The sequence below is a fragment of the Schistocerca cancellata genome, chromosome 6, assembly GCF_023864275.1.
Source record: "Schistocerca cancellata isolate TAMUIC-IGC-003103 chromosome 6, iqSchCanc2.1, whole genome shotgun sequence".
Taxonomy (NCBI): Eukaryota; Metazoa; Arthropoda; class Insecta; order Orthoptera; family Acrididae; genus Schistocerca; species Schistocerca cancellata.
This window is the reverse complement of record NC_064631.1, coordinates 42766547-42779359: the sequence shown is the minus strand read 5'-3', so window position 1 is coordinate 42779359 and position 12813 is coordinate 42766547. Positions and strand designations below refer to the sequence as shown.

The 12813-nt window shown below is 44.5% G+C and overlaps 1 protein-coding gene across 1 annotated transcript in view; it reads right to left on the bottom strand.

Annotated features, from left to right (window-relative positions):
- The window catches only part of LOC126191206 (uncharacterized), a 307035-nt gene that overhangs the window by 232144 nt on the left and 62078 nt on the right, over window positions 1-12813 (bottom strand). The gene's annotated exons all lie outside the window — the stretch shown is intronic.

The following is a 12813-nucleotide window of genomic DNA, read 5'->3' as shown; positions in this document are numbered from 1 at the left end:
TATGCTCAGCCAGATGTGAGGTACAATGTAAAATAAGACAAGAAAACAAACAGGGATAAATGTAAACGAAGCTTCAAGTATGAAGTTTTTAGAGCCTCGATTGCATGTAGGTACATAGGATTACTAGTTTCGACAGGACTACGTGGCCATCTTCAGATCCACAGCGTACAGGTTACAAAATCTTCCTGTGTGATAAACGGTACATTTGTTTCCGTACCATCACAACGTACTCGTAATAAAAAAAGAGTAGAACATCAAAAAATATGGCTGTGTCCTCATGGCAAGATACAGTCATGCAAGTCTGGCACGTCAAGAAGTGACGCACGTATCTGGGTTGGATACAGGGAACATATTTCCAACCAAGACACGTGAAGCACTTCTCGATGTGGCACAATTGTATAACTCTTACTATGTTGACACAGTTCTATTACCCATTATTATGGGTACATTATGGTCGTGCGAAAACAAACGTGCAATTTATCGCACAGCACGATTTCATAATCTGAAGATGGCTGCGTAGTCCTGTCGAAGCTAGTAATCCGGTATATCTACTATCGATCAACTGGATTACTAGTTTCTTTAAATTAAATTCATTGATCGCTCTCCAGCCGACAACGTCAGGTATTTAAACAGAGATATCTTTTTTAGCGTTCCTTATCTCAGAATACATTGAAAGCCTCTATGAGGGTGAAGATTTGTCTGATGTGATAGAAGAAGAAACAGGAGTCGATTTAGAAGAGAGAGGGGATCCAGTATTAGAATCGGAATTTAAAAGAGCTTTGGAGGACTTACAGTCAAATAAGGCAGAAGGGATAGATAACATTCCATCAGAATTTCTAAAATCATTGGGGGAATTGGGCAACAAAACGACTATTCACGTTGGTGTGTAGAATATATGAGTCTGGCGATATACCATCTGACTTTCGGAAAAGCATCATCCACACAATTCCGAAGACGGCAAGAGCTGACAAGTGCGAGAATTATCGCACAATCAGCTTAACAGCTCATGCATCGAAGCTGCTTACAAGAATAATATACAGATGAATGGAAAAGAAAATTGAGAATGCGCTAGGTGACGATCAGTTTGGCTTTAGGAAAAGTAAAGGGACGAGGGAGGCAATTCTGACGTTACGGCTAATAATGGAAGCAAGGCTAAAGAAAAATCAAGACACTTTCATAGGATTTGTCGACCTGGAAAAAGCGTTCGACAATATAAAATGGTGCAAGCTGTTCGAGATTCTGAAAAAAGTAGGGGTAAGCTATAGGGAGAGACGGGTCATATACAATATGTACAACAACCAAGAAGGAATAATAACAGTGGACGATCAAGACCGAAGTGCTCGTATTAAGAAGGGTGTAAGACAAGGGTGTAGCCTTTCGCTCCTACTATTCAATCTGTACATCGAGGAAGCAATGATGGAAATAAAAGAAAGGTTCAGGAGTGGAACTAAAATACAAGGTGAAAGGATATCAATGATACGATTCGCTGATGACATTTCTACCCTGAGTGAAGGTGAAGAAGAATTAAATGATCTGCTGAACGGAATGAACAGTCTAATGAGTATACAGTATGGTTTGAGAGTAAATCGGAGAAAGACGAAGGTAATGAGAAGTAGTAGAAATGAGAACAGCGAGAAATTTAACATCAGGATTGATGGTCACGAAGTCAATGAAGTTAAGGAATTCTTCTACCTAGGCAGTAAAATAACCAATGACGGACAGAGCAAGGAGGACATCAAAAGCAGACTCGCTATGGCAAAAAAGGCATTTCTGGCCAAGAGAAGTCTACTAATATCAAATACCGGACTTAATTTGAGGAAGAAATTTCTGAGGATGTACGTCTGGAGTACAGCATTGTATGGTACTGAAACATGGACTGTGGGAAAACCGGAACAGAAGAGAATCGAAGCATTTGAGATGTGGTGCTATAGAAGAATGTTGAAAATTAGGTGGACTGATAAGGTAAGGAATGAGGAGGTTCTACGCAGAATCGGAGAGGAAAGGAATATGTGGGAAACACTGATAAGGAGAAGGGACAGGATGATAGGACATATGCTAAGACATGAGGGAATGACTTCCATGGTACTAGAGGGAGCTGTAGAGGGCAAAAACTGTAGAGGAAGACAGAGATTGGAATACGTCCGCCGGTCCTGGTGGTCCAGCGGTTCTGGCGCTGCAGTCCGGAACCGCGGGACTACTACGGTCGCAGGTTCGAATCCTGCCTCGGGCATGGGTGTGTGTGATGTCCTTAGGTTATTTAGGTTTAAGTAGTTCTAAGTTCTAGGGGACTTATGACCTAAGATGTTGAGTCCCATAGTGCTCAGAGCCATTTGAACCATTTGGAGTACGTCAAGCAAATAATTGAGGACGTGGGTTGCAAGTGCTACTCTGAGATGAAGAAGAGGTTAGCACAGGAAAGGAATTCGTGGCGGGCCGCATCGAACCAGTCAGTAGACTGATGACCAAAAAAAAAAAATCTCAGCCAGTAAAAACGGAACCCTTATTGGGTCACTTTGCTGGCCGACACTCCGTCCGTCTGTTAAGACTCCTTTTCCTCAGGGACGGGTAGAGGTATGAAGTTGAAATTTACGTCAATACTAACATCTATAGACCTTTGTATTGTAAAAAATTTAAGCTAAGATAAAGGCCACCCGCACCCGGCGAGAGTTTCTACTGCTGATCTTCGTATTTGCCAAATGCTGCCTTCGCCAGTAAGGTCGCCGGATCGCTTCCCAAGTGAGAACGTTGGAGCATACTGGGAAGAGCCCTCCAACCAGCTCAGGATTCTTACGACTAACGCGGCAGATGGACGTAATTTGGCACGGTATCTCTCAGGAGGACAGCCACCAACTACACTACTGGCCATTAAAATTGCTACACCACGAAGATGACGTGCTACAGTCGCGAAATTTAACCGACAGGAAGAAGATGCTGTGATATGCAAATGATTAGCTTTTCAGAGCATTCACACAAGTTTGGCACCGGTGACGACACCTACAACGTGCTGACATGAGGAAAATTTCCAATCGATTTCTCATACACAAACAGCAGTTGACCGGCGTTGCCTGGTGAAACGTTGTTGTGATACCTCGTGTAAGGAGGAGAAATGCGTACCATGACGTTTCCGACTTTGGTAAAGGTCGTATTGTAGCCTATCGCGATTGCGATTTATCGTATCGCGACAATACTGCTGGCGTTGGTCGAGATCCAATGACTGTTAGCAGAATATGGAATCGGTGGGTTCAGGAAGATAATACGGAACGCCGTGCTGAATCCCAACGGCCTCGCATCACTAACAGTCTAGATGACAGGCATCTTATCCGCATGGCTGTAAAGGATCGAGCAGCCACGTCTCGATCCCTGAGTCAACAGATGGGGACGTTTGCAAGACAACAACCATATGCACGAACACTTCGACGACGTTTGCAGCAGCATGGACTATCAGCTCGGAGACCATGGCTGCGGTTACCCTTGACGCTGCATCACAGACAAGAGCGCCTGCGATGGTGTACTCAACGACGAACCTGGGTGCACGAATGGAAAAACGTTTTATTTTTTTTTTCGGATGCATCCAGGTTGTGTTTACAGCATCATGATGCTCGCATCCGTGTTTGGCGTCATCGCGGTGAACGCACATTGGAAGTGTGTATTCGTCATCGCTATACTGGCGTATCACCCGACGTGTTGGTATGGAGTGCCATTGGTTACACGTCTCGGTCACCTCTTGTTCGCACTCACGGCAGTTTTAACAGTGGACGTTACATTTCAGATGTGTTACGACCCGTAGCTCTACCCTTCATTCGATCCCTGCGAAACCCTACATTTCAGCAGGATAATGCACGACCGCATGTTGCAGGTACTGTATGGGCATTTCTGGATACAGAAAATGTTCGATTGCTTCCCTGGCCAACACATTCTCCAGATCTCTCACAAATTGAAAAGGTCTGGTCAATGGTAGCCGAGCAACTGGCTTGTCACAATACGCCAGTCACTACTCTTGATGAACTGTGGTATCGTGTTGACGCTGCATGGGCATCTGTACCTGTACACGCCATCCAAGCTCTGTTTGATTCAACGCCCAGGCTTATCAAGGCCGTTATTACGGCCAGAGGTGGTTGTTCTGGGTACTGATTTCTCAGGATCTATGCACTCAAATTGCGTGAAAATGTGATCACATGTCAGTTCTAGTATAATATATTTGTCCAATGAATACCCGTTTATCATCTGCATTCCTTCTTGGCGTAGCAATTTTAATGGCCAGTAGTGTACATCAAGCAGTACCAGGATGAGTAACTGCTTGCATAACAGCCAGAGGTGGACTAACGTCTTAGTGACTTGCTCAATTTGTGGAGTTCTCTTAAATAAGTTATGCAAGTTTTTTGAACTTATAATGCTTTTGTTTGTTAGTACATGTACGTCACATTCGTTGAAAAATGTTCAAATGTGTGTGAATTCCTAAGGGACCAAACTGCTGAGGTCATCGGTCCCTAGACTTGCACACTACTTAAACTACGTCAAACTAGCTTATGCTAAGAACAACACACACACCCATGCCCGAGGGAGGACTCGAACCTCCGGCATGAGGGGCCGCGCAATCCGTGACATGGCCCCTCAAACCGCGCGGCCACATTCGTTGATTTCCGTCCCATTTGGATAATTCCTTCGTGGTCCTTTTTTTTCTTTTTTGTCTCTTTGAGAGCATATATGTTATATGGATCTCAATTCATTATCTGCAGTGATTTATACAAACAGTGAGTAAATCTTTATGTACAGGAAGTATTCGGAAGTTACAGGACTTGTACTGCAAGGCTGCAGATATAAATCCTACACTTGAAAGATCGAATCTGCCCTACGCTTCTTCGCTACAGCGCAGCGGCATCGCTCGCAGGGATGAGTCATGCTTCTAGAAGGGAGAGGTTTGCGCCCGGAGATCTTTTGGCCCTAAGGAGCGAGTCAGTCGACCCTGAGCAAGCTTGCAGGGCAGGTCCCAGGAGTTCGTGCCCCGATGCAGGTAAAAGTGAAGTATTTCGCAGAAAGATTAGGCTGAAAGTCGCATCAGATTAAAAACGCAAGACGGACGAATACTATGTGTCTGAGTAATGTGAGATTTTGAAGCTCAGATTTGAATGTCGTGTCTAAAATATTGTTACGTAGTGAAAAGACCATTGCACCGCCAATGGCAGACTCGTGCAGGCTCGTGATCGATGACTGGCTGCATTTGTAAAGCGAGTGCAATTAGAACCAGTAGCGACGTGCCATATGAACTTCATGTGGAATGAAATTAACTGTGTCGTACAAGAGTGTTCATATATCACAACCTCTTCATTAAAATAAAAGTATTTTGGAAGGAGTAGAATCATAGAACAGTATGGAAAAATAGATAGGGCAAGCGTCTCAGGCTCAAGTTCAGAAGTTTAATTACTAGTGTACTACCTTCGGAGTAAGTTCCCCCTCTATATCCCGGCTACGTAATCTTTTTTCTTTCCTTTTTTTTTGCCTGTACATACCGGTAATATATCTACATTCGTCCCCTGAATCGGTGTCGTTGTACAGTAACACACTGTGTGGGCTTCCAAGTGTTTTCTTTGTGACTCTTGCGACGGGTACCGATTTTGTACATAATAATTGCTGAACAAATACGCAATAGTAACTGCAGCGAATGCACATGATATTAAGCTTCCTTCATTCTTCTGAAAGCAACATGACAAAACAACCAGCATAATAAACAAGTAGTAGTTTTATGAATAAACAACTTTTGTTATTCACCAACAGAAATATACAATACATGCAGTACAGCTGCTAGACATAGGAAACCTTACAGGTAATCACACAGTAAAGGCTATAAACTGTATCCTGCCTGCCTATAGTTTTAATAATTTGCTTGTAAACTACGTTCCATATACGTTTCGATTCCTCTGATGAAGTACGGGAGTCTCTCACACATAGCTTACTGCTTTGTCAGAACCAAAACCGGAAGGCACAACGAAATAAAATAAAATCTGATGCCAACACAGTGGAACCCCGGAGCAGGCGGTATCCAATATGCATTTTATAAAACTATCCGACTAATCATCAGGCCAAGAAATGGACATGGGCAGGCCGGAGCGTAACTCCTCCCCCCACCCCTCCTCCCCTCCGAAGAAAAAAGCATTATACACTGATGTCACAGAAGTCATAGGATAGTGATATGCACGTACACAGGTGGCGGTAATATCAAGTACATATAGTATAAAAAGACAGAGCACTGGCGGACGCAGGTTGTCAACAAGGCAGTGCGCAAGTTGGTGGTGGCTCTGTAACGAAGTGGGCCGTGTTTACGTGGAATGGACTGGGTCCTCTGGTCCAATTGAACCGTTCACTGACTGGGAATAGTTATGTTCACCGACTTGGAGACTATCTGCAGCAACTGGATGACAATGCGCCATGTCACTGAGCCACAATTGTTCGCAATTGGTTTGACGAACATTCTGCACAATTCGAGCGAATGATTTGGCCGCCCAGATCGCTCGACATAAATCTCATTGAACATTTATGAGACGTAATCGAGACAGTTCGTGTACAAAATCCAGCAACCGCAACACTTTCGTTGTTGTGGATGGCTATAGAGGCAGAGAGCGAAAGGCTATTTACAATTTGTACAGAAACCAGATGGCAGTTATAAGAGTCGAGGGGTATGAAAGGGAAGCAGTGGTTGGGAAGGGAGTGAGACAGGGTTGTAGCCTCTCCCCGATGTTATTCAATCTGTATATTGAGCAAACAGTAAAGGAAACAAAAGAAAAGTTCGGAGTAGGTATTAAAATCCATGGAGAAGAAATAAAAACTTTGAGGTTCGCCGATGACATTGTCATTCTGTCAGAGACAGCAAAGGACTTGGAAGAGCAGCTGAACGGATTGGACAGTGTCGTGAAAGGAGGGTATAAGATGAACATCAACAAAAGCAAAACGAGGATAATGGAATGTAGTCGAATTAAGTCGGGTGATGCTGAGGGAATTAGATTAGGAAATGAGACACTTAAAATAGTAAAGGAGTTTTGCTATTTGGGGAGCAAAATAACTGATGATGGTCGAAGTAGAGAGGATATAAAATGTAGACTGGCAATGGCAAGGAAAGCATTTCTGAAGAAGAGAAATTTGTTAACATCGAGTATAGATTAAAATGTCAGGAAGTCGTTTCTGAAAGTATTTGTGTGGAGTGTAGCCATGTATGGAAGTGAAACGTGGACGATAAATAGCTTAGACAAGAAGAGAATAGAAGCTTTCGAAATGTGGTGCTACAGAAGAATGCTGAAGATTAGATGGGTAGATCACCTAACTAATGAGGACGTATTTAATAGAATTGGGGAGAAGAGGAGCTTGTGGCACAACTTGACTAGAAGAAGGGATCGGTTGGTAGGACATGTTCTGAGGCATCGAGGGATCACCAATTTAGTATTGGAGGGCAGCGTGGAGGGTAAAAATCGTAGAGGGAGACCAAGAGATGAATACACTAAGCAGATTCAGATGTAGGCTGCAGTAGGTACGGGAATGAAGAAGCTTGCACAGGATAGAGCAGCATGGAGAGCTGCATCAAACCAGTCTCAGGGCTGAAGACCACAACAACAACATAGAGGCAGCGTGGCTAAATATTTCTGTAGGGTCTTCCAACGACTTGTTGAGTCCACGTCACGTCGATTTGCAGCACCATGCTGAGCAAAAGGAGGTCCGACACGGTATTAGGAGATACGACATGACTTCTGTCACCTCAGTGTTGATATACTTCGTTCACAGCCTTCTTCCCATGGTAGTATCTAGTGCTAGTGTACATCGATTTAGTGGAAGTTGCAGGTAACAAAGAAGTGTGTCACAGCATTTCAAATCCCCACATATAAGAATAGATTTTTTACGCCTACCAAATGATTTTCGCAGTAGATGCATTCTCAGTTTAGTGCTCTGTCATACCGGGGTTGTCTTTTATCGATGGTACTGTTTGCCACCTCCTTTGAACCCTTAGCCTATACGGTCATCGCCTATTGCCGTAATACTTACATAAAACCAAGACATCGTAAAAAATCTCGCTCCGGTAACCGCACCACGCGTCTTAACACAGAGTTGTGCAGCTGATCAAGGCCGCTGACTAGCTGGTGGGGGGATGGGGGGGGGGGAGGAGATTGTTTGGAGTGAGACACCTCCAGAGAGGCAGGTGGCGACGTTATGTACGTTGCGGTAGGCGGGCTGTTGGCTGAGCATCAATGAGACTGACCAACATATTTGTAGGAGGGTGCTTTTATTTGTTTACCTACAATATTCAAAATAATATTGCATATTGACAAAACTTGAGCGTTCTGACCCAGAACCACGTTATGATATCAACATAGTGGCTTGTTTGTAATGTAATTCTAGTGGAAACAATCCATGTTTCTACCAGAGGGGGTAGTATGTGCAGTCTGCGGTAACCGTGTCACCTGTAAACACTGTGCTGTTTGACATTACCGGAGTTATATTGCTTCAGGATGGCTCAGACAACAGTCGCTTACAGTCAGGGGTTCCGATTAGTCACTCCAAAGGGGCAGTGAATGAAGCAGGTGAACATCACTGTTAGTCGAAGTGACGTCTTTCGAATCGGAAACAAGTTTCTGGAGACAGGATCAGTTAAGGATCGTCACAGTAGTGGCCATGGAAGAAAAACAACAGGTGTGCAGCACCGGCATCTGCGTATACGAGTAGACACCCTCAACACAATGTGACATTCCTACAGCGGCAGTTCCAGGAAGCTGCAGAAATGCAGGTGTCGACAGAAATGTTACGAAATAGGCTCCGTGAGCAGGGATTGCGTGCCAGAAGGCCTCTCAGGGCCCCTCCTTTAAATCGGGTTCAGAGAGGAGCTTGTGTCACATGGGCGTGAAACCTGTCTTTGTGGGGTAGGGCCCGCATCTCGTGGTCGTGCGGTAGCGTTCTCGCTTCCCACGCCCGGGTTCCCGGGTTCGATTCCCGGCGGGGTTAGGGATTTTCTCTGCCTCGTGATGGCTGGGTGTTGTGTGCTGTCCTTAGGTTAGTAAGGTTTAAGTAGTTCTAAGTTCTAGGGGACTTATGACCACAGCAGTTGAGTCCCATAGTGCTCAGAGCCATTTGAACCATTTTTTTTTTTTGTGGGGTAGGCAGCCGCGGAACGTAACGCTCTTTTCTGAAGAGACGGGTATCAGTTTTCACCCTGACAGTACTGATATTCGTGTGTGGAGGCAACGAGGATAGCGTTTACACTTCAACTCTATCATAGACCACTATCCTTATCAAGCACACAACAGTTTAGCACACAGAGCTGCCGTGTCAGGAGACAAAAAAGGCTCTTACCCATGTCGTTATTGGATGACAGATACGTGTGCACCAGTTCATGCTACTTCCACTTTATACCGGAGCTCATCAATCGTAGTGGCTCGCAAACGATGGCGTGTCACTGTCCCGGCAAACCGTGGCTAAATGTTTCCAATGGGGGAGAGGTCTGGAGGAGTGTTTCGAGTTAAGTCAGGGCTGCAGGAGCAACAAGCAATCTTCTGTTATTTTGTTGAAAGGTGATGTTGTGGAGACCTCCAAGAAAGACCACAGCCACTGGCCTCAACACGTCAGAGATGTAGCGCTTGTTGTCCATATTACTAGCTACACTATGTGATCAAAAGTATCCGGACACCTGGCTGAAAATGACTTACAAGTTCGTGGCGCCCTTCATCGGTAAATCTGGAATTCAGTATGGTGTTGGGCTACCCTTAGACTTGGTGACATCTTCCACTCTCGCAGGTATACGTTCAGTCAGGTGCTGTAAGGTTTCTTGGGGAATGGCAGACCATTCTTCACCGAGTGGTGCACTGACGAGAAGTATCGGTGTCGGTCGGTGAGGCCTGGCACAAAGTCGGCGTTCCAAAACATCCCAGAGTTGTTCTATAGGATTCAGGTCAGGAGTCTCTGCAGGCCAGCTCATTACAGGGATGTTATTGTCGTGTAACCACTCCGCCACAGGCTGTGCATTATAAACAGGTGCTCGATCGTGGTGAAAGATGCAATTGCCATACCCAAATTGCTTCTCCACAGTGGGAAGCAAGAAGATGCTTAAAACATCAATGTAGGCCTGTGCTGTGATAGTTCCACGCAAAACAACAAGCGGTGCAAGCTCCCTCCATGAAAAACACTACCACACCATAACACCACCGCCTCCGAATTTTATTGTTGGCACTACACACGCTGGTAGATGACGTTCATAAGCATTCGCCATACCCACAACCTGCCATCGGATCGCCACGTTGTGTACCGTGATTTGTCACCCCACACAACGTTTTTCCACTGTTCAATCGCTCAATGTTTACACTCCTTATACCAAGCGAAGCATCGTAGAATTTACCGGTGTGACGTGTGGCTTATGAGCAGCCACTCGACAATGAAATCCAAGTTTTCTCACCTACCGTCTATCTGTCATCGTATTTACAGTGGATCCTGATGCAGTTTGGAATTCCTGTGTGATGGTGTGGGTAGATGTGTGCCTATTACGTATTACGACCCTCTTCAGTTCTCGGCGGTCTCTGTGAGTCAACAGACGAGGTCAGCCTGTACGCTTTTGTGCTGTACGTTTCACTTCACGTTTCCACTTCACTATCACATCGGAAATAGTGGACTTAGGGATGTTTAGGATTGTGGAAATCTCGCGTACAGACGTATGACACAAGTGACACCCGATCACCTGACCACGTTCGAAGTCCGTGAGTTCCGCGGAGCGCCCGATTCTGCTCTTGCATGGTGTCTAATAACTATTGAAGTCAATGATATGGGGTACCTGGCAGTAGGAGGCAGTACAATGCACCTAATATGAAAAACGTATGTTTTTGGGGGTGTCCGGATACTTTTGATCGCACAGTGTATCTATATCAGAGTTGATAACGTTCTGTAGTCAATGGTACCACAAGCTATCCCATATGAGGCTGGCTCGTATGACGAAAACACAATTGCAAGCAAGCAACGTTCGTTCACTTCAGATGCCCTACACATGGATACGTCCATCGTGGTGCTTTACGCAGAACTAGGGTTTGTCTGAAAAGAAGAAATTAACCAGTTCTGTGTGTAGTGGCGTGCTTGTACATGCAGCCACATAAAAAAAGGACAGTGTTCATCGTGTGGCTGTACAGCTGTACAAGCTGTTGCAGACGTTATCGTACAATCCTGCACGGTCCAGTGAACAATATGTCAGTCCTCTCACGCGCTAATTGCGTAGAACCATAGAGAACCCACATGGCGTTAAGTGTGATTTTCCTGAAAGAATAGATCCCATATTCACATGCACTCTTGGGATTCCGATCAAAGTGATTAGCGGTATCACGGGACGATAAAGCACAGCCCGGATAGGTCATGGCCATGTCGCTATTGCATCCGACAGGTGCTGGCAGATGTTTTCCCTTCTTACCCCAGGTGCAGCAGGATCTCATCACAAACGACCAATATTTAAATACGATTTCTGAATGAGAATCTCGCTGTGTACTCTTTCTGCCGAATGCAGTTGGCATTATCCATACCGTACTCACTTTCTACAGTTGAACTTCAAAGGTCACTCATTTGCACATAAAAGTACTCATATATTATACACTTGACGGCTATTTGGTGTTTGTTGCATGCCGCCTATAAGCTGTTGCCATTTTAATGTTGAATATTGTAGTTACGCTCTTATTTTATTCATCTGGTGACAGTGTGGAATTATATTGAACGCCTTCGTTCTGTAGTTCATGGACGAACATAGCTAGCTGAGGTTCATACTATTGCTGCTTCCACAGTCCATGTTGATTTATAGAGGGGAATAAGGTATTAAAAAGTTAGCATAAAATGTGTTCCAAAATTTGCCAACATAGTGACATCCGTGATATAGGCGTATATGTAGTTATTGACTTCTGATAACGCTCTTTGAAGAAGAGAAATAACTGCAGCTGTCTGTAATCCCTTGCAAATATTCAGTGCTCTAAAGACCTACGACATACTACAGGTACCAATAGAAATCAAAATGTTCAAATGTGTGTGAAATCTTATGGGGCTTAACTGCTAAAGTCATCAGTCCCTAAGCTTACTCACTACTAGTTAATCTAAATTATCCTAAGGACAAACACACACACCCATGCCCGCGAGAGGACCCGAACCTCCGCCGGGACCAGCCGCACATAATCTAAAGACGGGCTGATTCAGGTGCCCCTACCAATAGGTTTCGTGTAACCCACAATGCCTTCTAAAACCGCACATGAGATTTTCATATTCTTTCACTCTTTCCTACATGAAAATGAATAGGACCTTTTCGTAGGAAATTTCATATACTTAAATATTGTACTGCAACACGTTTTCACTGGAAGCCGTGGTTTTCGAGTTTTTCTGGAAAAACGCGTCTGAAGGTCACTTTTGAACGTTTTTCTTGGATGATTAGAAAACTATGGTCTCTAGCGAAAACGTATCCCAGTACAAAATTTACCTACGTAAAATCTCCTACAAAAAGGTGCTGTTCATTATTTCCATAGGACTAACAGTTTCTGTGTAGCGAGCGATAGAATATGAAAATCTCGCGGTGGTATTTGAAGGCGCTGCAGGTTGCATAAAACCAGTGAATAGGGGCAGCCAAATCGCCTTCTTTAATCTAACTAGAACCCCGTCACATCTAGTGGCTTTTATAGAGTGACTCTAATCGAATTTCAATAGTGCAAACACCTATCTATATACATCCGTCATTGCAAAAGCCAAATGAAGTTGAAGAGATGTTACAGAACTCGTCTCAACAGCCCTGTGCTCTAGGTAACTGCTAGGCAACTCAGTGTAACAAGGAAG